This window comes from Dermacentor variabilis, chromosome 8 (genome assembly GCF_050947875.1).
Source record: "Dermacentor variabilis isolate Ectoservices chromosome 8, ASM5094787v1, whole genome shotgun sequence".
Classification (NCBI taxonomy): Eukaryota; Metazoa; Arthropoda; class Arachnida; order Ixodida; family Ixodidae; genus Dermacentor; species Dermacentor variabilis.
In genome coordinates this window covers 143,564,770-143,592,680 of record NC_134575.1, presented here as the reverse complement: position 1 = coordinate 143,592,680, position 27,911 = coordinate 143,564,770, and the positions used below count along the sequence as shown (strand labels likewise).

General features: G+C 47.0%; 1 protein-coding gene across 6 annotated transcripts in view; it reads right to left on the bottom strand.

The window, feature by feature from the left end:
- The window catches only part of LOC142590642 (deoxyribonuclease TATDN1), a 103,848-nt gene extending 87,771 nt beyond the window's left edge, over positions 1–16,077 (bottom strand). Inside the window, exon 1 of one of the 6 annotated variants that reach the window (XM_075703010.1) lies at positions 16,025–16,077. The gene's annotated coding sequence lies outside the window, so the exon portion shown is untranslated. Of the gene's footprint in view, positions 1–4,184; positions 4,396–4,457; positions 5,077–16,024 lie in introns of those variants that run through there. The other 5 variants (XM_075703012.1, XM_075703007.1, XM_075703008.1 and 2 more) reach the window with 5 other exon arrangements.
- Positions 16,078–27,911: the final 11,834 nt, after the last annotated feature.

The following is a 27,911-nucleotide window of genomic DNA, read 5'->3' as shown; positions in this document are numbered from 1 at the left end:
AACTTTTTTTAATTCCAGTTCAGCAGAAAAAAAGTTTATTTACAGTTAAACTGTGGAGAAAAAAAGCAGCTCAGACCAGTCTGAACTTGCTTATGCTCAGTTGCATAACCTGCGAATAATTACACGAAAACAGCGGAAATATATTGCATACAAGAAACTGAACGTTTCTACTCAGCTACACAGAAGGAATGAAAAAAAAAAGGTACACGTTCCTCTGCTCACGCAGCAAACAGTAGTTACTCCAAAAAAAAAGAACACATTCTGAAAGCACACCTCACAATCAATGTGTAATTTCTACTGCACCGACATTATACTTTGGCACTTTGGCAAGTTGGTGTAGCATCATCTTAAGAAACAAAGTGCAAACACAAGCAAAGATAAGAAAGAAGCAATGGCAAGATGCTCCAGCAAACAAAAGGTTCACTGAAAACAAAACAATATTTATAGGCACAATTGAGTAATGTAAACACTGGGAACGTGGTTCAGAAACATAAACATTGAAAAGCAGAAGTACTATACTCTGAATTAGCAATACAAAACTCCTCAAGCGAGCTGCGTGCCACATTGGCACAAGGACTATCGCACTGCAGCACAAACGACACAATCAAAAAAGACCACATAGCAGCAGTACAAAAACGCAACACAGGCTCAAGAACCGCAGATGAAGAACCATCATCATTGTCATAATTTATTTTACCCTCAGGGGTGTCATAGTCGCATTTGTTTATTTATTTAATACCTTCAGCTCATTGTATAGTATGTAAATAGCTCGTTTCCGCTTACTCAACCCTTTTCACTATCCCCTTTCCCCGTCTCTTCCCATAAACCCACAGCCACTGCTGACAGTCGTTCAGGTGTATTCAGGTTCAGATGCAGCTAGACATTTATAGTGTGGTCAGCAGTAATTTTCTTTCTTTTGTCTTCTTGATGTTATGTAGAAATGAACTTTCAAATACTACTACCGAAAGCAGCATCAGCTATATTCATAGCTATGGTCACTCATTCGACCTTCAGTATGGTGATAACATGGCTGCACACTTTAGGCTTTAGTTGCAGTTTTTATACCGAGGCTGAATCAATGGAAAAAGGCTTTTCTTCTGATGCTTCATTTGGCTTCAAGGTACAGAGCACTTTCCTGCTAAAATAGCATTCTGGAGTAGAATGGAGTAAAGGTAGGTACAGCTGTTCTGTTGCTGCCTCCTAACAGCTACCTGTGATTACTATGCACCAATGAACAATTCTGCATGAGGATTAACATCTGCATCCCTATACACAGCAAGCAATGGAAACCAGTTGCCTGTTAACACTAGAGTTTGTCCTAATAATGCAAACTGTTTAATATGGGCACATAATGTGATATCTAAAAAAAGAGCAAGAACACTAGCAATGAAGAAGGCTACATGTTGTGGAATGCAAGCAATTTTGGAGCAATACAGTGCTTTGCAAGATGTAGTGGCTTACCAGCTTTTAGAGTAAACATTGCTTCACTGTTCCTTTACATTATCAATTTGTTCAAGACTTTCACTTACATCAGTGAACTGTTTTCCTATTGAAGAAGTGCGAAAAGATATGCCAACCAAGATAACTGAAAATGTAATCACATTTTGGCTTCCCATACGGCAGCCTTGTTCCCAATAAAACCCATAACAGAGACACAGCGTATGCATGTTTCAGTACGTGACGCAAGCAGCGAGTGTACACCATCAGAAGTGTCCCATCATTTCTATTCAGCATGTGCACCGTGGTCTTTATGTGCGAGAATTCTAGATGCAGGTGTGACACAAGCGTCTCTTCGATCCTTGGCCAGAACACATGCACTTGCCCAGTCAATATTGTGGCCTGTAGATTCCACACGTCCAGCAAGGGCACTCGAGGTCACGCGGTGTTTCCTGACATCATACTAATGCTGTTTCACACGTTTCTTGAAGTCATCTATTCCCCAAATATACTTGTAATCACAGCTCTCGCACATTATGAATAGACTACACTGGGGAAATTTTCCTACGGCAACTTGTCTTTTACGCTTACTAAAACGTTCCTTAGTTTGCGAGTTCACTCATGCGCAACTTTGATGTCTGCGCATGATACGAGCAGTGGTCTCACTTGTGCCAGGGACATATGGAATGGAAGCTCGCTTCTTTGGAGACTACATACAGCGCTGTCTTTCTGGGAGTGACACTTTTTTCTGTACCGAGGACAAAAAGGACACAAAAATCTTCACAGACGCTCTCAATATCAAGCATGCAGTCCTCATTTCTTGTGTAAACGGTTTTTGCTTGCTGGACAGCATAGAAGGAACAGACCTTTTGTGTGAATATGGATGTACCGAGTTACAATGCAGGTAATGGCTGGCATGTGTGGGCTTCCTGTAGACATAGGAAGAAAAGCCAGAGTCACCAACACCAAGAAACAAGAGACAACCATTTGCTCCTTGCTGGACTGAATCACTTTTTCCATGCTGTTAAGATGAGCAGTGAAAGCAGTGAGAGCATCCTTGTGAATTATGCAGAAGCAATCATGTACATATCTAAGGAAAACCTTTGGAGAAGGGCTAAAAGATGCAAATGCCCGACGTCCTCAAAGACAAGATTTCCAGCAGAGACTGAGATAGATGAATTCACAACTTGTGTACCATGCGTTTGCAGGTAAAAATTCAGTTGGAAGACAAAGTATGTTTTCGACAAAACAGAACCTAAGAAGTCCTAGAACATCAATTGGAGACCCCTCGGGCAGCAACCCGTCAGATTCAAAGGCAGCGGTGCAAACCTTTACAGCCAGTTTCACTGGAACACTTGTGAACGGTGTCTTAACATCAAACGAGACCCGGTATTTTCCCGGCCAGATTGGCTACCGGCAAACTTTAGATTTTAACTGTTTCCCTAAGGGTATTGCTACGTGCATAGGGCATCCAACACATATTCCTGTATTTTTCATTGTATACGTGAGGACTTCTTGCCCAATGTACATCACAAAGAGTGACAGAAATAAATCATACAGCTAGTGAAACTGCATATGTTACAATATGCATTACTTTCCTTGCGAGTTTCAGGTGGGCGCACTGGAGCAGTCAACGTCCTTGCACTGTGTCACGCAGCTCAGTGCTCAGATTGATACTGCATGCACAAAGCCTGCTCTAGCTCTCTTGCAAAAAGCAGGAAACACAGTGAATTCACTGCGTATGGACATTTTAATTTGTGAAAGAAATGGCAATATTCATTTCAACCACGTCAAACTTGCCAAACTAATATTGGAATTTGCTGCACATCCTGAAGTAAGAGCGCAGGCTGACAAGTAATATGTATAAAAGGATTAGTGGCATTAAGGAAAAGCCATATTACGCCTCCAAAAGTATTCTGGATTTGCATAAGCTATGACATACATGTAGCCTTCCTTTGTCAAGTACTTAGAGAATAAGTGGGTCAACATGACAATACAAAAGAAGCAAGCTTGAAGATCATTCCATCATTTCTTAGATGAAAAAAATTTCTCAACAAAACAAATTCATGACAATATGGTACAGACACTAGGAGACGAAGTGTTATAATAGCAAACAGTAACGCAACAGGTCCGAGAGTTATAATGCAGCCCCACAAGCACTGTTGGGAAACTTTACCCATGGCCACCTGAGATTGTAGTACAGCGTAGAACAGAGTAGAGAAGTCGTAACTTTTGCTGTGGCAGTCTATTACAGCTATTTAAACAGGAAAACTGTTGCACGGCAGGAGAACTTTGCTGAAGAATAATTGAATGTGGTTCTCCTGTGTCAGTTCTTTTATTGGTTCCACCCTCATGATTCACGGAGTGCAGGCCATTTGAATGGACCTGTAACACACTTGGCAATGCAGTCATCAGCTTGCCACAAAGCTCACAGCTAAGTAAACGCCTTGTTAAGTGACCATGCAGTGCCTTTGCAGGGCAGGAAACAAAACAAAACGGGAAATAAAACCTATCAGCAGTAGGGGGCATTAATTATGTGAAGGATTGTAATTAAAATTGTCTTTACTGTTTAATTTCACTCCAGAAACGTGGGAGAAAGAAATACGAAATGGGGTCCCCATAAGTGTTAAAACGCTTCTTGCGGCAATATTGTACAAAAGAACGTACGAGTACTCCACTATGTAATACGATTAACTGATTAAAAAGTGAAGAAGACAGTTGGAATGGTGCAAATGCTATGTACAGACCTCGGGATAGCGTAACATGTCCCGCACAAGTTCGTGATTTTCTGCAGGAATGTGCTGACAAATAAATGTTCATTCGTTAACCCGACGTGAATCCGGCATCCTTGTTTTCCAATCAACATTAGCAGCTAGCTATTAGCTGCTTCGCCTTCCTTGACTATGCACCACGTGACCCACCAAAGAAGTTTCCCAGTTATGCTTTTAGACACAGCTCGGCGCACGCAACGATCACGCGGCAATCCCACTTCCCCCGCATGCAACATCTGCTGTACGAACCTCGTAGGGATACTTGCGACGCGGCAGCACTCCCGAGATCAACTGAGCTCGCGACAAACGTCGATTCAGCACACACCGCTCCAAGGAACCGTTACTTGCACTCGGAGTTTTCTGACAAAAGGAGCGGAAGTCTGAACGGGTTTTTCGAGCGGAAAGTGCGGTTTAAACACCGCGCCGCCGGCCGGACCACGGAGCGCGTTTCGACATTTTACCGGTTTGGGCGGAAGGCATGGGCGACAAAAACTTACAAAGATCACATCCGCGCGTTCCTTTCTCTCGTTCCGTTTCCCGACAGAACGATTCGAGCTGAAACCGTTCGAGCTAACGTTCGCAATGTGAATGCAAACCGCACCGTTTGACCGCACGGCTCCCGCTCAAGCTGTACGTTACAGCTTTTCGGCGCCGATCGGAAATGACAACACCGTCAAAAGATTCTTCAGTTCACTTGGAGATTGCGCGCCTCATCTTCGGAAATGTTTACAGGCACTTTTCACTCATCAAAGCGCAACTATCATCACACCAGCCACACACACTCGGCTCCTTCGACGTGCTTTCGGCTTGTATTTGACCATTTCGCCGGCGCTTCGGCTGCTTCGCGAAGAGAGCATGGAAGAGAGTACCGGAACCAGCGCCAGATACAAGGCGCAGTGTGAACCTCCTGTGGTATGCAGCCGCCAGAGGAGCTGTTGTCACATTCCCGTTTAATCTCTCATACAAGCAAGCGGGTACAATAGTGGAGCAGCAGCTTCCAGGTTTATTTTGTGCGGACGACATTGTGTTGCTAGCTAACAAGCAAAGTGATTTGCAACGTCTGGCTAATATCTGCGGACAGGAAGGCAACAATCTAGATTTGAAATTTAGTGTTAGAAAATCAGCTGTTATGGTATTCAATGAAAACAGTGAACAGATAGTGGCAATACAGGACCAGGAAATACCTCGGGTAAGAGAATGTAAGTACTTTGGTATATGAATAAAAGAAGACAATAGATATATGGACACACAGGAAAGAACAACAGTGAAGGGTAAGAGAAATGCAGCCATAGTGAAGCACAGAGCGCTATGGGGATACAATAGGTACGATGTGCTCCGGGGTATATATGAAAAGGTGTAACGGTTCCAAGACTTACTTTTGGAAATGCGGTTGTTTGCTTTCAATCAGGCGTACAATCAGGACTCGATGGGAACCAAAAGTCAGTGGGACGCCTCGCATTGGGCGCTCACGGAAAGACTACAAATGAAGTTGTGCAGGGTGATATGGGCTGGACTAGTCTTGAAGTGAGGGAAGCTCACAGTAAGATTGATTATGAAGAACGACTGAGGAATATGGAAGAAAGTAAATGGGCTGGGAGAGTGTACAGGAAAAACATTGATTCACGGTGGAGGAAAAGAACTAGGAAGCTTACCTATAAGTATGCGTGGGCAACACAGCAACAAAGAACGTCAAGCAGAAAGTCAGAGAAGCTGAAATAATCTCATGGGTGGTAGCAATGGAGAAGAACCTGCCATGAGTAACTACTTAAGAGGAAAAAATGATACCAGGAAAGAAACAATTTATGATAACTCAAAGGGAAGCTCATTACTTCTCGAGGCGAAATCGGGATGCCTTAGAACATGCACCTAGAAAGCGAGATATAAGAAGGAAGAACAAGAAGCATGTGCATGCTGTGGTAAAGCTGGGGAAACGATGGTGCATGTTTTATTAGAATGTGAAGACGCCTGCGCAGCGGTCGACTTAGGCACCACTGGCCTCCTTGAAGCCCTTGGGTTCAGCGAGAGCAATGGAAAAGTAAACATGTGGGCAATAGAGATTAGTTTAAGAGACGATTGGAAGATTGGTGGAAGAAAAGTAGGTAAATGACAAAAAATGGAGATGTACAAAAGCAAAGTTCCCAACGGGGGATCAGAAAATTTGTTTGTGGGAGTTCATAGGGGTTCTTTTTTTATTGTTTAACCTAGGTAGGACATTAGACAGTTTATTATAGCAAGCGCTTGGTGGCGCAGCCCACCGCGCCGTTCCATTAAAGGGCACGCTCATAAAATCCATCCTCCCATCCATCCGTCAGTGTAACCGCATAAACTGTACATGGCGGGTAGCGGGCGTTTGGTAATGTAATAAGATGATTTATTACGAGGCACTAGGCACAGTCTAGTAGCACTGGCAGTAGATGAACGCTGATCATGCGCACAGCCGACACAAGAGCGCCTTCTTCGTCTTTCTCTTCACCACAATGGCCCCCGGGAGAGAAGAGGAGCCATCCTGGCGACTTACGGCGTAGGTAGCATGAGGGGGTCATAGTACGGCTTAAGTCGGTTGACATGAACCGTGTCACGCCCGCGATGCCTATGGTCGGGTGAAGGAGTCACAGGTTCTACAACATAGGTGACAGCGGAGGGACGGTCTATGACGCGGTAGGGGCCATCATAGCGTGCGAGGAGTTTGGTCGAAAGGCCAGGGCTGTGAGGCGGGACCCACAACCAAACAAGAGAACCAGTCGGGAAAACTGGTGTAAGCGCGTCACTGTCACGCCGCAGCTTTTGACGACCTTGAGCAGCGGTCGTAAGGGTTCGCGCGAGCTGCCTACAGTCCTCGGCGTATTTGGCGGCTTCAGACACAGGCGTGCATTCGGAAGCATCGGGTCGGTATGGGAGCATTGTGTCCAAAGTACACGAGGGCTCGCGTCCATACAGCAGAAAAAAAGGCGAAAAGCCAGTGGTAGCTTGTGTGGCCGTATTATAGGCATACGTGACGAACGGCAAAACAGTGTCCCAGTTACTGTGATCCGAGGCGACGTACATAGTCAACATGTCACCGAGTGTGCGGTTGAACCTCTCTGTCAAGCCATTCGTTTGCGGGTGGTAGGCTGTAGACTTGCGGTGAACGATGCTGCATGCAGCGAGAAGGGCTTGGATGACTTCGGACAAGAAGACACGTCCCCTGTCGCTGAGCAGTTCGCGTGGTGCGCCATGTCGAAGAACGAAGTTCCGCAAGATGAAGAACGCAACTTCGCGCGCAGAGGCTGCCGGGAGTGCGGCAGTCTCGGCGTAGCGCGTCAAGTGGTCGACACCTACAATTATCCATCGGTTACCCGCGGAACTGCAGGGAAGTGGCCCGTATAGGTCTATGCCGACGCGATCGAAGGGCCGAGCCGGGCAGGGTAGCGGCTGTAGCTCACCAGGAGGGCGAGGTGGAATTTTACGCCGTTGGCACGCCGTGCAAGCGCGTACGTACTGGTGCACGAAGTGATACATGCCGTGCCAGTAGAAACGCTGCCTTAGCCGAGTATACGTTTTCAGAACACCGGCGTGACCATTATGAGGAGCAGCATGAAAATAAGCGCATATGTCAGAACGCATGTGTCGTGGTATCACCAGGAGCCATTTGCGACCATCAGGCAAATAATTTCTGCGGTAAAGAACGTTGTCGCGGACAGTAAAGTGAGCGGCTTGGCGACGAAGTGTTCGAGAAGAGGATGTGGCGGATGGGTCGTGGAGGAAATTCAGCATAGTTGAAAGCAGGGGATCCTTACGCTGCTCGTCCGGCATATCAGCGACGTTGAAGGCTGACATGGATGCGAAGAGCGGAGACACTGAAGCCACATCACAAGGTAGCGGCGATCGGGAAAGCGCATCGGCGTCAGAGTGCTTTCTGCCCGATCGGTAGACAACGCGGATATCATATTCTTGTAAGCGGAGTGCCCATCGCCCTAGGCGACCGGACGGATCCTTCAACGAGGACAGCCAGCAAAGTGAATGGTGGTCGGTGACAATGTCAAAAGGGCGACCATATAGGTATGGACGAAATTTGACGAGCGCCCAAATAATGGCCAAGCACTCCTTTTCGGTTACTGAGTAGTTGGCTTCTGCCTTCTTTAAAGTTCGGCTCGCATACGCGACGACGTACTCGTCATAGCCGTCTTTCCGTTGTGCGAGGACTGCACCAAGTCCGATACCGCTGGCGTCCGTATGTACCTCTGTAGGCGCTGTGGGATCGTAGTGTCGAAGAATCGGTGGCGAAGTGAGTAGGCGACGTAGTTGCTGGAAGGCTTCGTCACAGGAAGTTGACCACGCGGAGATGCCGTTGGTAGCGGTAAGCAAATTGGTCAGTGGTGCGATGATAGTCGCGAAATTGCGCACAAAACGCCGAAAGTAAGAGCAGAGCCCTATAAAGCTGCGGAGCGCCTTAAGAGTAGTGGGCGTCGGAAACTCTGCGACCGCGCGAAGCTTGGCTGGGTCAGGAAGCACGCCGTCCTTCGATACAACGTGACCCAATATTGTTAACTTGCGAGCAGCAAAACGGCACTTTTTGATGTTAAGTTGGAGGCCAGCAGAGGTGAGGCAGGTCAGTATCTCACGCAAGCGCACGAGGTGCGTCGGGAAATCTGGCGAAAACACCACGATATCATCAAGGTAGCACAGACATGTTTTCCACTTGTAGTTGCAAAGGATGGTGTCCATCATACGCTCGAAAGTAGCGGGCGCGTTGCATAGCCCGAATGGCATTACGGTAAATTCGTACAAGCCATCGGGCGTGATGAAAGCTGTCTTCTCACAGTCATCATCTGCCATCGGCACTTGCCAATAGCCGGAGCGAAGATCCAAAGATGAGAAGTACTCTGCGCCTTGCAAGGAGTCGAGGGCGTCATCTATCCGAGGCAGCGGATAGACATCTTTACGAGTGATCTTATTGAGTCGACGGTAATCCACACAGAAGCGTATTGACCCGTCCTTCTTGCGTACTAATACTACAGGAGACGCCCAAGGACTGTGGGAAGGGCGAATGACGCCACGGTGCAGCATGTCGTCGACCTGCTCGTTAATGATCTTCCGCTCGGCTGCCGACACGCGGTATGGTCGCTGGCGTAACGGAGGATGGGAACCAGTGTGTACGCTGTGAGTGACGGTTGCCGTACGCCCCAGAGATGGTTGGTCACAGTCAAACGACGAGCGAAAATTCTGAAGAAGCGCGAAGACTTGCTGGCGATATGGAGGCGGCAGATCGGCGTCTACGACAGATTCAAGAACGTTTGACGACGACGACGTCAATGATGATGATGATGTGCACGGCACAGGAGAAGTGAGGGCGTCGAGTTCATAACAGGCAGTGTCGTCGGAAACATCGAGAATGTGAAGCGGGTCAAGGGGCTGAACACGACCGAGTGATTCGCCGCGCAGTAACGACACATGGTAGTGAGACGGGTTACACACAAGCATTGAGGATAATCCAGACACAGTGGTGAGGACGGCAAATGGGAGAGGTAGGGCCTTGCGACGTAGAAAAATTGGCGACGGTGTAAAAAGTACTGTAGCGTCTGGCGCGGTAGAGCAAGAGACGGGCACAAGCACACACATGTCGGGTGGTATGTCCGTATCGGACACAATAGTGAGCTTGGAGGCTTTTTGTTCAGAAGGGTCAGGCAGCGGGGCATCGGCAAGCGGGAAAAGCGCTACTTCGGCCCGGGCGCAGTCGATGATGGCACGATGGTGAGACAAAAAGTCCCAGCCGAGTATAATGTCATGTGAACATGATGACAACACGAGAAATTCAACAACGTAGACAATGCCTTCGATGACCACCCTTGCAGTACATTGAGCGACCGGGGCTATATGCTGCGCAGTCGCGGTGCGTAGAAGCATACCAGACAACGGCGTTGTGACCTTATGGAGGCTGCGACAAAGCTTTTCGTCGATAACAGAAACTGCAGCCCCAGTATCAATAAGCGCAATTGCGGCGGTTCCTTCGACCAAAACGTCCAATAAATTGCGTGGCGACTGTGCAGGCCTTGTAGAAGTCGCGAAGCTTGCAGTTCGTGCCTGCGGAACTGCAGCAACTAGTTTCCCTCGCTAGGTGACTGGCGGCGACGCAAGGGCGAAAGCGAGCGACAACGCGGTGATGGCAAACGATGGGTGCCGACAGGGCGTCGAGGAGGCGGCGAAAACTCGTGGTCGGGAAGCATCGCATGCCCGGCGGTATCGTGGGAATAGGCATACCCAGGTGGTGCGACAGGAGCGTTAGCAGCTGGCATGCGACGATGGCAGAAGCGCGCAACGTGGCCGGCGACACCGCAAGCGTAGCATATGGGACGGTTGTCGCGTGTGCGCCAAGAGGTCTGAACTGGGCGTCGAGATGGAACGGGAGGCGACGCGGGAGGAGGTGCAGCAGGAAGTCGCATTGGCGCCGGAAACGAGAACGTCGGCGGCGCAGGTCGCGCGGCGACTTCGGCATAAGTCAGAGGTGCAGCCACGGGAGGGCAGGGTGGGGCGAAAGGTAAAGACCCAGCAAGTTCCTCGCGAATGGCCCGCCTAATGGGAGCAGCCAGAGATGTTTCAGGCAGGGGAGGTCCATCGTTGAGAGGCAGCATAGACAATTGGCGCGCCACCTCCTGCCGAATGAAATCCTTTATCTCAACAGAGAGCGATGCTGCTGGCGTGGTGTTTGAGCGAAGCGTGAGGCCCGAGAGAGAGTCGCCAGGAGCAAGAGCGCTGCGCGCAAGGACCCTTTGTCGACGCAGCTCATCGAAGCTCTGGCAAAGAGTGACGACAGCTGCGACAGAAGTAGGGTTCCGCGCCAGGAGCATTTGAAATGCGTCGTCCTCGATGCCCTTGAGGATGTGCTTCACCTTGTCTTCTTCAGTCATGGTGGAATCGACGCGGGCGCAAATATCAACGACATCCTCAATGTAACTAGTATAAGTCTCGCCGGGCTGTTGAGCGCGCTGGCGGAGGCGTTGTTCAGCACGGAGTTTTCGCAAGGCTGGGCGACCGAAGACTTCCGCGAATGCAGTTTTGAAAGCGGACCAGGTTTGCAGCTCCCGTTCGTGATTGTGGAACCAGAGGTTCGCAACGTCAGCAAGATAGAAGATGACGCTACGGAGCTTCGTCGGGTCATCCCACTTGTTGTGTTCGCTGACGCGCTCGTAGGTCGAGAGCCAATCTTCTACGTCAGTCTCACCTGAGCCGCTAAAAACAGGAGGGTCCCGCTGCCGTTGCACGGCGCCGCACATGACAGGAGCGGCAGATGCGCCAAGCGGATTGTTGGGAGCGGCGTTCATAGTAGCGGCTGGAGCAGATGTTAAAGTGCGGCTGCGAAGTTCCAGGGTGAGGTCGGGGAGTGCAGCACCTTCCACCAAATGTAATAAGATGATTTATTACGAGGCACTAGGCACAGTCTAGTAGCACTGGCAGTAGATGAACGCTGATCATGCGCACAGCCGACACAAGAGCGCCTTCTTCGTCTTTCTCTTCACCACAGGTAAGAATATACACTCTAAGAACAGTTTACACCCTTTCGCTTGCCCATTCTGCCCCAAAAAAGTAATCGTCATCTGCCTTGATGCGTTTCTTTTCTTTATCGCTGCAAGCCCGGAACTTTCAAGTGACGAACGGCACGCGCGTTATCAGAAGGGGCACTCCAAAGGGTGTAAACTGTTCTATGCTGATAGCGCGCGTGCCATTCGTTACTGGAAAGTTCTGAGCTCGCAGCGATAAAGAAAGGAAACGCATCAAGGCAAATGACGATTATTTTTGTGTGGCAGAAGGGGCAAGCCAAAGGGTGTAAACTGTTCTTAGAGTGTATTATGATATTTTACACTCTACGAACAGTTTACACCCTTTGGCTTGCCCCTTCTGCCACACAAAAATAATCGTCATCTGCCTTGATGCGTTTCCTTTCTTTATCGCTGCAAGCCCGGAACTTTCCAATGACGAACGGCAAATGACGAACGGCAAATGACGAACGGCAAATGCAAAAGTGGGGAAAAAGCAGGCTGGTGAACAAACAATTGGCAACTACGGCGTCGATTCTAGGAATGCTAGAGGAGAGATGCTGGTAGAATTCGCAGAAAGGAATAAGCTTCGAATAACGAACACCCTTTTCATGAAGCGTAGCAACAGAAACTGGACCCAGAAAAGCCCTAATGGTGAAACAAAAAATGAAATTGACTTCGTACTTTCTGCTGATTCCAACATATATTGCAGGATGTAGAAGTGATAGGTAAAGTGCAGTGATCATAGGTTAGCGAGGGCTAGGATTCGCCTCAATTTGAAGAGAGAAAGACCAAAATTGGCCAAGAAGAAACAGGTCAACATAGAGGCAGTAAGGGTAAAAGCAGACAAATTCAGGCTGGTACTTGCAAACAAATATGCAGCCTTAGCACAGAGAGATGAAGATGACATAGAGCTACGGAATGCAACCGCAGCTAGGCTGGCTTCAGAGGCAGCAATTGAAGTGGGAGGCAAGGCACCAAGGCAACCAGTAGGCAAGCTCTCCAAAGTAACAAAGGGCCTAATAAGAAACGACAAATAATGAAAGTGTCCAACTCAAGAGATAAGAAAGAATTCGCGGAACTGTCAAAACTGATCAACAAGGCGAAAATAAGTGATATTCGAAACTACAACGTGAGAAAGACCGAAGAAGCCGTAAAATATGGACACAGCATAAAATCAGTGAGAAAGAAACTTGGCATAGGACAAACCAAGGTATTGGGACTCAAAGATCATCAGGGTAATATCATCAGCAATGTCGAAGGTATAATAAAAGCGGGGGAATAATTCTATACTGACCTGTACAGTACCCATAGGGTTAAGGATACCTCCATTCGAAGCAGTAATGAACAGTTTGCAGACTGGCGTAGCTAGGTCGTCTGGCACCCGGGGCCCATAAGTCTGCTGTCACCTCCCCCCCCCCCCCCCCCCAGGGTGTAGTCGAGGAAGGCGAGGATATCAACAATTTCCGGGTGTCTTCAGACGTACATGACACCTCCCCCCCTGCTGGCCACTTGCACCCGGGGCCCACGCCCCCTCCCCCCCCCCCCCCCCGTTGCTACGCCACTGGTTGCAGAGACTCCTCCTATAACTAGCGATGAGGTCAGAAGGATCTTGCAAGACATGAAACGGGGAAAATCGGCAGGAGATGATGAAATAACAGTTGATTTAATCAACGATGGAGGAGACATAATGCTTGCAAAACTGACAGCGCTCTATACGAACTGTCTATCGACTGCAAGGGTCCCAGAAAACTGGAACAATGCAAACATTATACTGATCCACAAAAAGGGAGACGTTAAAGAATTGAAAAACTATAGGCCCATTAGCTTACTCCCAGTATTATATAATATATTTACCACAATTACCTCCAATAGAATCAGGGAAACACTGGACTTTAGTCAACCAAGGGAACAGGCTGGCTTCAGGAAGGGATACTCTACAATGGATCACATCCATGTCATTAATCAGGTTATCGAGAAATCCGCAGAGTACAATAAGCCTCTCTATATGGCTTTCATAGATTACGAAAAGGCATTTGATTAAGTAGAGATACCAGCAGTCATAGAGGCGCGCATTACGTGATCAAGGAGTACAGAACGCTTACGTAAATGCCTTGGAAAATATCTACAGAGGTTCTACAGCTACCTTAATCCTATACAAGAAAAGCAGGAAGATACCTCTAAAGAAAGGGGTCAGACAGGGAGAAACAATTTCTCAAATGCTATTCACTGCGTGCTTGGAAGAAGTATTCAAGCTATTAAACTTGGAAGGCTTAGGAGCAAGGATCGACGGTGAATATCTCAGCAACCTTCGATTTGCCGATGACATTGTTCTATTCAGCAACAATGCAGACAAGTCACAACAAATGACTGAGGACCTTAACAGAGAGAGTGTAAGAGTGGAGTTGAAGAATAATATGCAGAAGAGAAAGATAATGATCAATAGCCGAGCAAAAGAACAGGAGTTCAGGATCGCCAGTTAACCTCTAGAGTATGTGAAGGAGTACGTTTACCTACGTCAATTAATCACAGGGAACCCTGATCATGAGAAGGAAATTCATACAAGAATAAAAATTGGTTGGATCGCATACGGCTGCATACATTGTCAGCTCATAACTAGAAGGTGACTATTTTAATTGAAAAGGGAGGTGTACAATCAGCGGCGCATTCTACTGGTTCTGAGATATGCATGGGGCAGAAACTTGGACAATGACAAAGAAGCTCGAGAACAAGGACCATGCGAAGAGCGATGGAACGAAGAATGCTAGGCATAACGTTGAGACAGAAAGAGATCGAGCGGATTGGATCAGAAAGCAAACGGGTATAGACGATATTCTAATTGACATCAAGAGAAGAAGATGGAGCAGGGCAGGTCATGTAATGCGCCGGTTAGATAGCCGTTGGACCATTAGGATTACAAAGTGGGTACCAAGAGAAGGGAAACGCAGTCGAGGACGGCATAAGACCAGGTGGAGTGATGAAAGTAGGAAATTCGCGCGCGCTAGTTGGAATCTGTTGGCGCATCCCGCTTTTTGCGACGCCGAACTGCGCATGCGCAGTGCCCTAGCGGCTGAGGACCGAAGCAATTTGGCAGGCGCACGGCCGGACTCGACCCCTCCTCCGAGTTCCTCCGAGTGAGTGGAGTACGGCTAGGGCCTAGTACGGCCGTGGCAGGCGCTGCACTGGTGAGTGGAATTGGCCTCGAGCTCCACCACTGGAAAAGCTAGCGCCACCGTCGGCGTGACGTTCTAGGAGGGATCACGTGGACATAGCGGCCGCGTCGTGAGAAACTCTATGGCGTCGGCTGCTTCGGGAGCGCCGAAACCAGCTGAAAACGACTTTAAATTCCCTCGTACGCTGCGGTCCTCATTTAGTGGCGAAATTTTCCCGCTTCGAGCGTCTCCTTTACAACGCTTGGAAACACTACCATAGGTAGTGGCTGCCTTTGAAGGCGCGCAACGTGGTAGGCTACTGCTCGGTGCCGCAGGGCCGGACGCACGTAACGGACGCCGGTGTCAGCCTTTTTTTCACACGTAGCCGCAGGAGAAGAAGCTGCGTGAAGCTTGGCTCGCGAAACATAAAACCGGCCAACAGTCATCGGCTACAACTCGGGTATGCAGCAAGCACAGACGCGAGGAAGATTTCTGCTACGGTGCCCGGTCTGCGATGTTCTGAAAACGCACACTGAGACGCTCGCCCGAGTTCGCTGCCCGACTAATGTCATGACGGTTTGGTATATGAACTTGTCGATGCTATAGATACTGGCAAGTTCAGTGGAGTGGAAAGGCAGCGGTAAGAAGCACATTAAAAAAAGTATGGCATATGGTCATGTTCGTGTTATGAATTAATGCACTGGATTACAAAAAAAGGAGCACCGGGAAATTGCACGCTGAGAACACCGATAAACATACAGTGCGATGCAACTCGAGAAATAATATTGAAAGTTCAAAGAATTTAGAAGAAAAAAAGAAGATTGAATCGTCGCGACGGCACATCATAGTCCCTGTAGGCGTCGAAGTCTCTACAATGAAATTATTTTTTTTACAGCTCTGATAGCTCCCACGCCACAATGATTGCTTGTATACTGTCAAATGCTCATATTCTGCGGCATAAAGCTCATGGCACGGTGCGAGAACGCGCGCGCGGAGAAAGCGAAACAGTGCGCGGACAAGCATGCAGACGCGCAGTCGGTCGCTGCGAATCTGCGCGATCGCTGCATTGAGGCTTCGTTCTATTACGCTCCATTTAGTTATACAAACACTATAAGAACGTATTTCACATAGTTTGCTCTCAGCGTTTACCTACCTTTCACGCAAGAAGCCGGTTCGGGAGACTCCATCGCGGCGACCCAGAGCCACCTAGAAAAAAATGTAAGGCCTCCGCATCACCTCCTCTCCCCTGTCAATACGTCACGAAAGTCGGATGGTAGCGGTGGATGGGGGAGCGCTGCGTTTCTAGAACGCGGCGCCCGTTCTGAAAACAAATTTTCTCCGTGGCTGCAACGCTAGAGCGGCAACGCGTGGAGCATTTGCTTGGTGGCTTTGGTGTGGCATGCTGCACCGTAAACGCGATTGCTTTTCTTCGATTGTGCGTGGTTCGTCGTACACGGAAGCGCAACGATGCCTGGCTGTTGTTGCGCACCAAACTGCAAGTCCAATTATGACGGAGGACAAAGTGTCCGAGTGCACAAGTTCCCATCTGACCGAGCCACTCGGGAAGCATGGACGAGAGCAGTTCCTCGGAAGGACTTCTTGCCAACGAAGTACACAGTGGTAAGTATTTCTTCTCTCTATTGTTATTCTGGGTTTCCAGACGAATAGGTTTCGTCAGCATAGTGCGCAATGCATTCGTGCACGCGTGCACAATAGATGGGTCTCTGCACCTGTCGACGCGCTTGTAAATTCAACATTTTCGTCGAGCTTCATACCTGTAACGGCTTGTTTTTTTTTTATTTCAGCTCTGTGAAAAGCATTTCTTGCCATCGGATTACTTGAAGACGACATCTTACATGGACGTCAAGACAGGAAAAGACAGGAAAAACTGGCCTTAAAGATTTTTAACTCATCTACTGTTGCTGCTCTCAGTGTTGCAACGTTCCAGCATGCAAAGGAAACCTCTCAATATGTCGACACCATTTTGACTTGGTGGAACATTGTTAACGTCAAGACGCCAAGAAAAGGACAGCGGTTGCGAGATCAATTGCAAGGTCCAATAGTTTCGTCGTCATGTCCTCAACTAGAATTCTTAGAGAGAATAGTTCAATGCCTTGATCACTGGAGAAGCCTCGAACATGACAATGGCCGCTTGACACGTGCCTTGCACGAACTTGCCATATACTGTCTCAAAGAGCTTATACTGTCTCAAAGAGCTTATACCATATACTGTCTCAAAGAGCGGAGACGCCGACGGCGTCGACTGTCCGGCCCATCCGACTAGCGTGACGTCACACCGGCGTGCGGAGGCCTTACATTTTTTTCTAGGTGGCTTTGGCTCAACTGTTGCGCTCGCCTGCGGTCGCACAGCCGGTGCTGCGGCCTAACTCCCGTTCCTCCCGCTAGGGCACTGGCGTCATAACAGCTGTATAAAAGAGCGGCGCGCTCTCGTCGAGGCCAGTTGTATAGTGCGATGGCGGGAAAGGAAAGGGCCGCTCGTCAGACCGCAAAGCGCAAGTTACAAAGAGCCACGGAAACGGCCGAAGAACGAGAAGTTCGGCTTGCCAAGCGACGTGCACTGTACGCGGCTAAACAGCAGCGTTGCTCCAGAGTCCGAGGTAAAGGATGAAGTTGCGAGTGTATCTGGGAGTACTTCTACTCGCTCGGAGCGGCGAAATGCAACCAAGCGGAGAATACGTGCCGAAGAAACTCCGGAACAGAGGCAACAGCGTCTCGAAAAGGAATGTGCTCACAGGAAGAGGCAAAGCGAGAAACGAAAGGAGCAGCTCGCAGAAGAGATGGTTTTACTACAGACGCAAGAATACCGATATTGGTTTGAAAATAAAGGAATAAGCAGAGTAACGCATGAGTTGTTTCTTCGTCTAGCCGAACCAAATATAGCCAAGCAACAGCAGTTCACCAGGCTAAACAGTGGTTCAACAACTAAAATAAAGGCTAGTATGCTTCGCATCCTGGGCTTAACCTTAGCTAAGCCACAGCAATTTTTTTTTCAGCTCTGTGAAAAGCATTTCTTGCCATCGGATTACTTGAAGACGACATCTTACACGGACGTCAAGACAGGAAAAGTGGTCGAAGTTGCCATGAAAAACATCCGTCTGAAGAAAACTGCAGTTCCGAGCTTGTTTCCCAATTGCCCTGCCTATTTATCGCGTCCGCAAGTGTGCGTTCGAGAAGCGCCGGCTGCCAAAAGAGCGCGCTTGGAAGCCACATATTTGCAAAAAGCAATAATGCTTTCTCAGCAAACCCAAGCAGAAGAGGATTGGTAGCTTTGCGGACTTGCTGAAGGCCTTGCCAAGCTTTCAGTGTTCGGACTTCTGGACAGTTTTGAAGAAGGGCTCCAAGGTTTTCTTTTTGGACTTGTCACTTCAATCTGCTCGTGCAGTTCGTACTTCGGTGATCGTGTCCACAGACCTGCGCGTCGAAGTATTTTTTGGTGAAACGGGTGTGAGGAAGTGTGGTGATGTTTTAGTTCTTGAAAAGCTGTGCGACTTGAGAGATTTGAAAAGTGTGTTACACATGATCGAACAGACACGTAAGGATATCAGCACTGAGCGTTCTGAAAAGGCCAGTCATCTACTGACATTGGCTTCGACATTGCTAGAGGAAGTAAGTGGAAAACATTTCGCATGCGAGTTGCAAGAATGGCATTTGGAAGTGCTTAAATTCTTGAAGAGTCAAGTTGATCTTGTTTTGAATGATGCTGGCCGATATCCCCCCGATTTATTGGTTTTTGCTAGCCTTTTGTTCACAATTTCACCTCATGCATATAGATTCCTGAGAAGTTCGATGAAGCTTAAGATGCCGCATCCTGATACGATCAGAAGACTGTTCATCGTACGATGTACGCCCTGAAACGGAGCAGCAAGAATGTAGCTTTCTTTCCTATGCAAAGCGTATTGTAAGCACATATAAAGAGCATGAAAAGACTGTAACGTTAATGATTGATGAGATTCACCTTGAATCATTTTTTGATTACAAGGCTGGTTTGGTTACTGGTGCTGCGGTAAATTCATCGACTGCAGCAAAAACTGCCCGCGTATTTATGATACAGAGCCTGCTTTCTTCAAACAAGGATGTTGCACACATCCTTCCTGTGGCACAAATCGATGCTAAGGCGCTGCACGACTTCCTTCGGAAGATTGTTCTTGATCTAGAGGCATCTGGTTTTAGAATAATCGCAGTGATCTCGGACAATAACTCCATAAACAGAAAAGCCATGTCCTACTTCGCTAAGCCGGCAAGTGTCAGCATTGTTTACCAGCATCCTGCTGACCCATCACGACCCCTGTTTTTTGTGGTGGATCCAATTCACATACTAAAGTGTATAAGAAATAACTGGCTGAATCAAAGAAACATTGGCAAATGCATGTACTTTCCTGAACCGAAGAGTGATGAGGCTGAACCAAAGATACTTACAGCATCTTTCAAGGTATTATGCCAGCTGCACGAAGCTGAAAAGCATGAGCTCTTGAAGCTGGCACCAACGCTCACTTGGAAGGCACTGAACCATTCAAACATGGAACGGCAGAACGTTAAACTGGCCTTAAAGATTTTTAACTCATCTACTGTTGCTGCTCTCAGTGTTGCAACGTTCCAGCATGCAAAGGAAACCTCTCAATATGTCGACACCATTTTGACTTGGTGGAACATTGTTAACGTCAAGACGCCAAGAAAAGGACAGCGGTTGCGAGATCAATTGCAAGGTCCAATAGTTTCATCGTCATGTCCTCAACTAGAATTCTGAGAGAGAATAGTTCAATGGCTTGATCACTGGAGAAGCCTCGAACATGACAATGGCCGCTTGACACGTGAAACGCACATAGCTTTCAGCCACACTACCCATGCCTTGCACGAACTTGCCATATACTGTCTCAAAGAGCTTTATTTCGAGTATGTTCTTTTGGGCAAATTTCAAACTGATAGCTTAGAGGATCGCTTTGGAAAGTACCGGCAATTGTCTGGTGCCAATTACCACGTGTCTATAAGGCAGATATATGAATCTGAAAACAAATTGCGTTTGCAGAAGGTTCTGGACCTGCCAGATTTGGACATTCTACTACCACCGAGCGCGAACACGTTGGAGACAAGTGTACATTCAGGAAACGGCCAGTTTCAAGTCACTGTGACCGACTCCGACATTGAGAAAAAAAAACACGTCAAGGCTACCGGCACTAACCTATGTTGCCGGCTATTGTGCCCATGCAGCTCTAAAAAAGCTGACATGCGCATCTTGCAGTGAAAGCTTTGTGATGCAAGACGTCGATCTAGATGACCCTGAGAATGCATTAATCACGAAGATGACAAGGGGTGGCCTGAAGTTTCCACGAGCAGTTGTAGTTAATGCTGTACTCTTTACTGAAATTATATTGGACAAGCTCAGGACACCAGAATATGCTTTACGATTTTTCAGCCTTCCTAGGCAGAAAGATACTCTTGTCGGCCTTGTGTTCGCTACCCTTCATGACTTTGAGGATGTCGATGTGTGTGATTTCGGTCATCCTGCACAGGAGGTAATGGGGCATGTTGTAAGTGCTGCAGCGAATACACTGCTGAACAACTTGTGCCGCACAGAAAACGACAAATTACGCAACGCCAAGAACGACCGAAAATTGCAGACCTTGAGGGCCTGACATGTTTCTCATTATTTATCTTTTATTCATGAAGCTCATGTTTTGTTGAACATCTACATATGTTTGTGTTGACAGAACCCTTCTAAAAAGAAACCTGTGGCGTAGCTAGGACTTATTTGCCTACATTATCAAAATTTAAACCCTGCATTTTGGCCAATTCAAATGTTAGCGTTTGAGTGCATTGTGCTACCTGTTTATGATTAGAACTCTCCATGCTACCGCAATCCATTAATTGCATGTTTTCCTTTAGGACTGAGAGTAGGCCTCTCGTTTTTGACTTACGTTTCACCATTATCTCACTATTTTATAAAGACCAAAAAGGCCCGCAAACAAGGCGGGTGGAAATAAAATAACCACAAGAAATGGTACAACAAAGACGGAAGCTTATTCTATTTGACTATTAGTTGTGCGTGAGCCTATAATGATAAAATTTTCACAATAAAATGAACCTCGATATTCGTGTGTCTAGCGAGGACTGTTTTACGCAATGCAAGAGTGAGAATGATAATTGTATATGGAAGATTTAAAATGTTTGTTTCTGAATGCAGTTCTTATCATTTGTGAATAAAGTATATTCTGTGTGTTCAATATGCAGTTTTCCTCTTTCTTTCGTTCCATCTAAAGTTGAGTGACCAAGCAGCATGCAGTTTGCTTGTCTTAGTCCCGACCAAACATCACAAGCACAATAAGGCAGGTCGTGTTGCGATAGACGCAAAAAAAAAATGTCGCCAGTCAAGTAATCTAGGGAAGGTAAGAAATAATGTTGCTTTCTATGGTGGTGTTGACTGCAGTGAACCAGGGGCTCCCCCTTATTTTTTGCGTCAGCTATACGTGTCTTGTTTTGGAAACGAAGCATCTGAATTTATAGGTTGCTGTCACTTTAAGGACAGCACCAATTTTCTCATGCCATAGTATCCGCGACGCGCAAAGAGACACACTGCAAGCGCAACGAACCTAAGCGCGGAGACGCCGACGCCGTCGACTGTCCGGCCCATCCGACTAGCGTGACGTCACACCGGCGTGCGGAGGCCTTACATTTTTTAACGCGATAGCGTTAAGGAGCTCGTGTCGCAGAAAAGCCGGTGTCGTCGGCGTCGGTGTCCGCGGCGTTGGCCGTGAGCGATAAATCACGGCAGGCACTTCATAAATAAAAAGCAACTTCCAAGGTGGGCTGGGTGGGAATCGAACCAGGGTCTCCGGAGTGTGAGACGGAGACGTTACCACTGAGCCACGAGTTCGATGCTTCAAAGCGGTACAAAAGCGCCTCTAGTGAACGCGTTGTTGCCTTAGAAACGAGCTGTTTCTAAGGCTCAGGCGTGCATCGCTTGCTCAGGCGCTCATTTCGTTGTCGCGCCGAACGCTGCGTTGCTCGACGCTCACCGCTTCCGATGCGGGGCGCGTAGTCGCTGCGCCATAGCCCAATACCCCTTGGCGGGTCGACGGGAACGCTGTCGCGTTCCACTCTTGAAGGCGAAGCTTAAGCGTCCTCAATTTTTTTTTCTAGGTGGCTTTGGGCGACCGCGCGCAGTGGCGTTCACTGTACGTATTCGGTAAAGAGATAGCGTCTGTAAACGATTGTGTGCTTCCAGTTTGCCCAAGATTATTATTTAGACAGTAAAAAACTTCTCTCGTTTCGAAAGTACTTACAGAAATGACCGGGAGAGCCCGCGCGTGGTGTTTTCAGTGAGCGCTGACAGCAAAACCTATGAGTAGCGCGCCGCGTGTTCCCTCATACTACGCAAGCGAGGCGCTTCCGATAGATGGCGACTCCGTAACTCCTCGCCGCCAATAGGGCGCCATCCGTTTCTCTTAGACTCTTACAGACCGGCCCATATCAGTGTGTTGTCATCCTGGGCGGTTTACCCCGACGTATATCGCGACGACGCCTGTCCGTCCAGCGGCAGACCTCCACTCTAGCACACACGCTCCGGGTGTGCGGGTCGAGATACCCTATGTTCAGCAAGGAAGAGTGGGAATTGCATTTGCGTGGCCCTGCTTTAGACAAGCAAATCCTGGCTGTCCGGCGTGCACGTGATGGGGGGTGGGTTAGATTTGCCACTCCCGACGTGGGACTAGCCGGGTGCGCGACGAGTTCGCGTCCTCGGCGGAACTATAATAAAGCTCTTTCCCTCACTTGTCAGCCTTGCCATTCTCGCTGCCGCGCGCACGGAACGCCTTTCGAAGATTATTGTCATCGAAATTTGGCGCGATGCCAATGTTGTGTCTCGTTTACAGCTGCACCTCCCGTGACCATCCCAGCAGGGCAATGCGGATTTTCCGATTTCCGTCGGTAAAACGCGATCGGCTGCGCCGTGAAGCCTGGATTAGGGCTGCACTTTGTGATAGGTATGTATTGGCATATGCACTTTGTCTCTCTGTTTTTGTTATTGCTGAGTTGCACTCGCCATTGTCATTGCTGAATTGTAATAATCTCGACGAAGACGCAAATGTATGTTTGAGCTAACGAAACAAACGATCTCTGAGCTCGCGCGACCTGGTTGACTGAAACGCGAAGTGTCTTTCTTTTCTATTGTCTCTGTGCGTCCGTCGCTAGTACGCCGTCATTTAGCAACTTCACACCGTGCGCACTTCCAGCTTTATAAACGCTCAGCGAATGCTCGTGATATCGGCGCAGTTATCTGCATGTCGGAGCCAAGCTCGCCTGCACTGCCGGGCTGACGTGGGAAGCAGCGTTGTCAGGATTGGGGGCTCAATCTCATCGCTCGTGATCCGTTGTCAAGATTGGAGTCGGGCATGAATTAGAAGGTAGCTGGCCCATGCCGTCGTCCAACTTATCCACGCTGAGGACGTTGATGGAGGGAAGGACTGCTTCTCATCGAGAACGAGGAATATGGGTTTATTTACAGTATTTATATCAGTCTAACATGACTGTTTGAGAAAGTACATCAGTCTAACATGACTGCTTGAGAGAGAGTGACCTGAGCAGCCGCACAACAGCGGTTTTTAAACAATCGGTCCTCTCCCGATACAAGGTGATGCGAACGTTCATTTAGTCATCGCAAACTAGCCGCCTCTCCGCGGCACGGTTTACACACATACACGCACACACGCATACACACACGTGTTTACGGTCCGAAACCGACACCACACGAATTTCATAGAACTCGGAGCCGTTCCGGGTAACGCGTTGTCTTGCGTCTTGGTCGGTGCGTGGAAAGGAGCGAAAAACGACGTTTCCGCGGCAACTCGCGCACCCGTAGCAGATCAGGTCCGCGTTGGGGAGTTTGGTAACAATAGTTGGCCTGCCGAACTCATTCCGTCACAACGGCGATGAGGCTAGAGGTTGGCGGCGGTTTCAGCACAAAGCCTGCTTCATCGAACGCATCCTAGCTGAACCCACGAAACACGCAAGCAGCTATTTGATGTCTAAAAGATGTCTTGAACGGCTAATTCAAAAGCCTAGTAGCTGTCTTGATCAAGACATTTTGTAGCCATGGACGTCTAGAAGTACTTCAGTAAGCCCTGCTAACGTTACGCTAAAAGTTGGCTAATGGACAGCTTGACAAGAACAACTGAAGACTTTTATTAGACATTCCCTCAAATTTTTGCGGCAGCTGTTACAGTAACGCGACGTTCGTCCACAGTTACAATTTATTTCAAACGAGGCATGAACATCAGAAAAAAAAGTTTATATTGTCGGATAGAGTGATGCACAGGTAGTTTTTCCAGATGTGAACCATGGGAATAGTGTAGCACAGCCTCATTAGTCAATTGGTCCTTTTAATTAGACCAATCAATTGAATGCCGCCTGTCAGAATTATTTTGCAAATAAAACAAGATCTGTATTCCATGCTGATATCATTCCAATGTTCACCCATTGACTTAAACAAGAACATCTCTGCATGAAACACGTTATTATCGACAAAACTTCACCCTGCTGAGTCTCCACCAAATTGAAATAGGTTCTAGCAGGGAAACATTTTGTCAGTGATGCTGCAGTTCAGGCAAAAATTACATCCTGGTTTCAGCTACAGGGGCCACAATAGCCTTACACCGGTATACGAAACACAACACTGTGGTGCAACGAGTTAAGAAATAAAGGATAATACACATCTGGAAAAAGACTCTGCGAACCACTCTAACTAGCAATATAAATATATTTTTTCTGATGTCCATGCTTCATTTAAAAGTAAATTGTAACTTACTTTGTGGGTGCCTTTTGTAAAGTAACGCCACATGCTTGCACAGCATCACACAGAAATAATGACCAGTTCTTCGGCATACCATCCATTAGTGAATTCCTTGTACGTTGCATGTTACCAGAACTGAAAGATGAATAATAATATGCAGTTATTTTTTTCATAAACCGTACGATGAGCTTTTCATGCATAAAATATGATTGCAAGCGAAAATGCAGCAAGACATCAACTTCACACCATGTCACATACTCATACTTTATTACCTAATAAATTAGAAAAGATGCAGAAAGTGCAATTAACAAGAGTGACAAATAGCAGCAAAGGTGATCATGGATAAATCTTGAAGATGATTGCCGCCTCTGCCAGAGTAGGCCAGCCTTCGTAGTAGGGCACTAGCTGCCCACAAAAGCTTGTTGTCACAGGCCACGCATGATGATTCTTGTAGACATGGGCAAGCAATACCTGCACAGAAGAGGGAAAAAAAGGCGAGGGAGGAAATGGGAATATTGAAATTGGAACTTCAATTAGCAATATGTGCCAAGTAAGAAGTTTGGCTCACATTAAAAATAAATTTAAGCATTCCTTTCTCTTAAATTACGGGTATCTTAAGGTATGTATGCGGTGATGTTTAAAATGACTAGTGTATTTCCTATCATAAGAATCCAACAAACACTGACACCAAGGACAACATAGGGGAAATTACTTGTGCTTAATAAATGAAATAAAGAAACGATAAATTAATGGAAATTGAAGTGGATGAAAAAAAACCTTGCAGCAGGTGGGAACCGAACCCACAACCTTCGCATTTCGCGTGCTATGCTCTACCAATTGAGCTACAGCGGCGTCGTTTTCCCATCCACTTTCTTGGGTATTTATGTGTCCTAGTAGAACCCTGGGAGTGCTGGCCAGCGCCCCAACTTGGAGACCTTGTTCCTGGCATATAGTCATTAAGTTGCACAGCAGAGTCAAAGTAGGCCTTTAAATTATTACATGGTGTTTTGTGGCTAAAAAGCCACTTATCAACCGGTCAAACAAGTCTTAGAAGCTTCCTGCAAAATATAATCAGTTTAACACAGTAATTCACTCTGCAGGTAAATGATGTACTAACTTAATTAAAAAGTTAAATAGCGTTTTATATTGTTGAACTAAAAGCAAGTTTGGCATTTTGCGCTGCCAAGCTGTTGCCTTTCTTTCAAACTTAAACATGACACTGTACAGAGTAAGCAGGTAGCATGCAAAGGAGGACGGGTGATAAAGTAGTATTCCAAAGCAACACTTCTAGCTGGATCAACCACTTCTGGTGATATATTTTCATGTGACCCTAATTGGCTTAGGGCAATACATCACACAAATGATGCAACACCTTGGATGATGCTTCATACAAAATTTAAAGTATCTCATGATGTGATCAAACGATAACATTGCCCACTGTCTTGGAAGTGTTAACATGCTGTTTGCGCGAGAAAGTGCAAAGTGATTCGTATAGGTGGCAGATTCATCAGTGCATCTATAGCCTCAGGTAAATCTGAGCATCTATGTTGACTCGCAATTGAGAAGCCACTGTACACAAGAAGGTGTATTCAAGTAATGGTCCATGCTGAATAATTTCCCACCTAGTGAATAGTCAAAAGTGGCAGGCTAATAGGCCAGGGCAAATAGAATGCAAAATTCTGATAACACCTCCAATAATATTATTGAAGTAGGTGATAAAAAACAGCACAGGTAAAATTACCGTTATGACAAAATGTTAAAAGCACCTCTGCAAACTGCTGGAATCCTCAGCATCATGCCTGTTCTACACGCGCATATGTTGCAGCGCAATCTATATCTCAGACGCAGGCACCTCCACACATCACTTTGTGATCTCCTCACAATAAGGTTAAAAAACAGTCTGGCACAAGCTACCTGATGTAATTAATTTTGCAAGCGCCAGCCAAGTGCTGACGGTGGTTGAGCGAAATTGAAGTTTGTCCTTGTACGGAAGCCTCGGCCCACGTTTTATCAATTCTAGCAGCAAAGCACACCTTTTACAGCACACATAAATCTTAAATTAGACTGCTTGCTGATGTTCTACAGTAAATTCCTGTAAAGAAACTAAATCACACAGAAAACATTTAGAATATCAAACTAATCAAATACTGGCTTGAATACATTTGTGCATTAGGGAAGCAAGGTGTAATGTACACTGTTGTAGCAAATTTTCACTCATGTATGGAATACTTGTGTTACACAACAGAGTTAATATTTGAGTTCTTACATAGCAATGACTACCTACAGGCAAATTTTGTAAGGTTTAGGGAAACTAATTATCAGTAGAATTGTGTATGTACACTGGCACGGAAAATTGGTTATAATAGTGGCAGCTTATAATGGACCAGTGCAAAAAAATGCCCGTTTGTGAGACACCAACTAGCTATTTTACCACGAAGCGCTTCCTGGCCTTAACCCATATAAAATGCACTGGAAGGACCAGAGAGGGTACAGTACATTGGCTTACACTGATCATGATGAGGTCCCGTCATCCAGCTAGCGCCAAGGTACAAGAACGATGTCCAGCCGTCTACAGAGTGAAATGAACAAAATAAGATAGCATCAAGTCAGCTGAAAGGCAGATTTGCAATTACAAATAAGGTGAAGCAGTCACAGTCACTCATGAATAAATGCCAAGCTGTCGTGATTTCACTCCCAGATGAAGCACCTACTAGGTTAAAGGTTTTGCCGCTCATTTAGAACAAAACACAAGAGAAATTTGTACATCAGCAGACGATTTAATTTGAAATTGAATAGATGAAGTAAACATTGCAGTTATATTTTTCTTTTGCTATAAAGTGGGAACGCTACAGACTTCATAGTCACTGACACACACGCGCGCACACGCAAGAACAAAAGGACACAAAATAGGGCGGGTTCAGTCTGGTTCAGCATTACAGCCAGCACGTCGTCTTCGAATGCACTCCTTTCGGTTGGCTCGTGCTACGTTAACCACAAAGACTAACAAGCAGGGCAAAGTTCTGACTGGTGTTGCGGAAGTCGTGGAGCGCGGTAGTGCTGAACGGCTGAACACAAGCAGAACCCTCGTATAAAAGTAATGACGAAAACTCGCAGGGCAGAAGAGCCCATATATATCAAGAATTGTCGCGGGTAATACCTAAATATATTCACATTGTTGACTAAAAACGAAGTGCAATGTATTTCACTTACCGGAAAAAGTGTTATCCGAACATGCGAC